This window comes from Cyphomyrmex costatus, unplaced genomic scaffold (assembly GCF_001594065.2).
Source record: "Cyphomyrmex costatus isolate MS0001 unplaced genomic scaffold, Ccosl1.0 scaffold1331, whole genome shotgun sequence".
Lineage (NCBI taxonomy): Eukaryota > Metazoa > Arthropoda > Insecta > Hymenoptera > Formicidae > Cyphomyrmex > Cyphomyrmex costatus.
In genome coordinates this window covers 28,935-33,260 of record NW_017275317.1, presented here as the reverse complement: position 1 = coordinate 33,260, position 4,326 = coordinate 28,935, and positions in this window count along the sequence as shown.

The following is a 4,326-nucleotide window of genomic DNA, read 5'->3' as shown; positions in this document are numbered from 1 at the left end:
AAACGAAAATATTCGTTTTTTCGTCCTCTACAAGTTTTATCTGAAGCATTTTTTGAGTTTTTTGCGATAATAATCCGTAAAAAGCAAAAAAGTAACAATATTTTTCCTTTCTTTACCTTTATCGTTCGATATCTCGAAATAAATCGATCGTACCAAAAAAAGTCATCAGACAAAACTTGTAGAGCATAAAAAAACCTTCAAAATGCACCCTTAATCGACCTTCTAAAGTCAATAGCAACCGAGTTATCGAATATTGTCCAAAAAAACACGTTTTTGGTTGTCAGAAATGAAGCTCCAGGTCTAGGAAGTCGAAAACTTAGAGTTAAGCTTTTTTTGATCCCCCCAACCCCCTCGAAAAAGAAAATCCACTCTTCCATCATTTGCATATTCAAATGTACATATTGACTGGACTACTTTATTTTCGTTGCGAAAGAGAACCCCACCACTGACAACTACGACGACGACGGCGTAAGGAGCAATGCTCGTGGCAGTGGGTCGTCTGCATTTGTGTCAAGATCAACTAACTTTGTTCGCATGTGTGACAGCATCATCACTGTGACAGCGTGGACCAAACATTTATGCAGCTAGTGTGTCTCATATGCGTCGGTTTAAAAATACCCAATAGGCCGCTGCTCGCGCAGCATCCCCGTTTCTTTCCTCTCGAATAAATTCGTGAATCAATGCCAAGCCCGGCGAACTAATCCTGATAAACGGAACCATATTAAAGAATTTGTTTTTTATCGTCAACGTTGCATAGTAGTTTTCATTATTTTGTGTATTTTATTTAAATTTAAAAAATACAATTTATTAAATTTAGTTATCTTATCATTTTTTTAGCACTAAACAAGATAGAGCGTTAAATTTGTAATATCAAAAATTATACCCAATTTGAGTTATTTTTCATCATTTCCGTAGATCGTCTCTGCTCCTTCAATTAAAATTATGAATTAAGTATAATTTAACTTAAGAAAAGGTATAATATTGACTTAAATTATAGTTTATTATTCGCTAAATACAGGGTGATCCGAAATTCGCGGATTCGGAGTACAGGACATGATACTTTATGCTAAAACAAACAACTTTTTCCTTTAGCAAAATTGCGTCCGACAAATAGTTTTTGCATGAGAGCTTCTTGAAGTTAACGAATAAGCACTCGGATCCATGCAGCGCTCAGGGCCGGCGCGCGCGCCTCATTTGCGTGTACCTAGTCCGTGACTAGTATTCATAAATGATGTCTTTTAAGACGCTCATACGGCTCTGTTATGATTAGTTTACGTGACATCTTAAGACTGTACTTAAGATATTTTATCTTAAATAATAAGCAAAAGCTATGAACAATATCGGCATTTGACCATTTTTCATATTGTGTTGCATAAATGATGAAAAGTTAATGAAATAAATACTGCCTTTATTTCTTACGTAATACGTGAATAAAAAATTGTCTGCTTGCATAATAATAATGTGAAAATAAAGACAAATGTAAATAATAATATGCTTCGCGAGCGTTCTTTTATTTCGAATATTGTACAATTACATGATAGTTAAATAGTATCATTAAACTTAAAAAATAAGCTTAAATTTATTGATCAAACGAGTACATTTGTGACTAAAGTAAAGTAAAATCGTCCGGCTAAAGCTATAATAATAAAGCAGACAACAATTCGTAAGTACTTATGATGTAAGAAGATGTGTGTTCTCCGGTTTTAATAATACACTCAGCAGCAAAAATCAAATTTTTGCAACTCCGTAAAGTCGATTGATTTTGCAAAATTATCAAGATTATTCATGATTTTCTCATCTCGCTTCTTAACGTAAAAGTCTACGATGAAAATCGTCCGATGATAGTCAACAATGTGAAACTGAAAATAGAGGTTTTGACATTTAAAACATAATCCCATAAAAAATTATTTTAAAAATTAATTAAAAATTAATAAATTTAAATAAATAAATAAATTAATTTTTAATTAATTTTTAAAATAATTTTTTATGGGATTATGTTTTAAATGTCAAAACCTCTATTTTCAGTTTCACATTGTTGACTATCATCGGACGATTTTCATCGTAGACTTTTACGTTAAGAAGCGAGATGAGAAAATCATGAATAATCTCGATAATTTTGCAAAATCAATCGACTTTACGGAGTTGCAAAAATTTGATTTTTGCTGCTGAGTGTATTATTAAAACCGGAGAACACACATCTTCTTACATCATAAGTACTTACGAATTGTTGTCTGCTTTATTATTATAGCTTTAGCCGGACGATTTTACTTTACTTTAGTCACAAATGTACTCGTTTGATGAATAAATTTAAGTTTATTCTTTAAAAATAATTAAAACAACAGGACTAAGCCAACATTCGTTAAATAGTAAAAGACTTAGTAAATAAAAGATGTCATTAGTTAAAAATATAAATATAAAGTTTAATAAAATTAAAAATTTAAAGAACAGACGTTTCGACCTTTATTAGGTCATTTTCAATGTTAAGTCGCAATATCGTTAACGATGTACAAACAAAGATATTATAAAAATTCACGAATACATAAGTAAAAATATTAATAAAAAACGAAAAAAATTTAATGATACTATTTAACTATCACGTAATTGTACAATATTTGAAATAAAAGAACGCTCGCGAAGCATATTATTATGTAAGTATATAGAAAAGGGGAGCCCCCCTGATGACCTTGACCTTGACATATGTTGTTAAGGTCATGACCCTGAGTAACCTTCCACAGGTTTTAGGTGGCGGTCACTGTACGTTAAAAAGTTATTAACAAAAAAAGTTTCAAAATTAACGTACCATTTCTCGGAAATTATACATATTAACGTATCATTTCTGCCATATATGTATTATAACAAGTACTATTTTACATCTCCTTCTGTTTAGAAACGTTAAACTTTCCACGCGAAGTAACTCTCACCTCCCCCAACCCTTTACGAAGGGGCACACGACTTCTACGATTGTACTGTTGCTATGATTGTACTGTCGGGGCAGACCTCTGTCGACGGTGTGGGTGCGGGGGGATGGCCGAAGGCCACCTCCTTGCACGCGCCCGTGTGCGTGTGCATGTGCGTGTGTGCGCGCGCGCGCGCGTGTGTGTGTGTGTGTGTGTGTGTGTGTGTGTGTGTGTGTGAGAGAGAGAGAGAAATATCAAGTAATAGACTCATAATCGTTATATAACGAATGGAACACACACACACACACACACACACACGGGCGGGTGCAAGGAGGTGGCCTTCGGCCACCCCCCCGCACCCACACCGTCGACAGAGGTCTGCCCCGACAGTACAATCATAGCAACAGTATAATCGTAGAAGTCGTGGGCCCCTTCGCAGGGGGGTGGGGGAGGTGAGAGTTACTTCGCGTGGAAAGTTTAACGTTTCTAAACAGAAGGAGATGTAAAATAGTACTTGTTATAACACATGTATGTGTAAGAATGTAATGGCGAAGTTATAGTTTAGTTAGGTTTATTTGCCATTAGTGGCGCCGTACGACTGCGCCACCTACTCTGCGCATGCGCCTGGTGGCGTGCTCGGTGCCCGCCTCGTTTACCCGCCAAACGCACTCTCTTGTTTATTATTAAGTTTAGATCGCTCTTAGTGTAACGACGAGCTGCGAGCAGCTCTCAATAAACTGTGTTTCTACGAAGATTCGTCCCTTGTGCAATCCTCCGCCTCATCCTGATACTTCCTTACATATGGCAGAAATGATACGTTAATATGTATAATTTCCGAGAAATGGTACGTTAATTTTGAAACTTTTTTTGTTAATAACTTTTTAACGTACAGTGACCTCCATCTAATACCTGCGGGAGGTTACTCAGGGTCATGACCTTGACAACATATGTCAAGGTCAAGGTCATCGGGGGGGGGCTCCCCTTTTCTATGTATTTACATAATAACAGGTAGCAAATATACGTCATTTTGACGTCAAATTTGGGTCATTTACTGACCATGACTGACGTCATTAAATGACGTTTTAATGACGTACTAATGACGTACTAATGTCGCAAAATTATTGACGTCATTGCAAGGACGTCATTTTAACATCATGTTCCCAGATAACAAAATGCGCGCACAATGGTCTCACAGTGCATTCACGCGTGCAAAATTATCCGCACGCGTGAATGTCATGCGCATGACAGATCCTCATTGGGTGCCATATTGCTCGCACGCATGTGGACGCACACGAAAAAAAAAAAGTTACAGCAGTTCTTATTAATTAGATTTCTTTCTCCATCATTTGTGTCCTCTCCTTAAGTGCTGAACTGACTAATAATACCTAGGAAAAAACTTTTAAACCTGATAGGATTTGAACTCGTGACT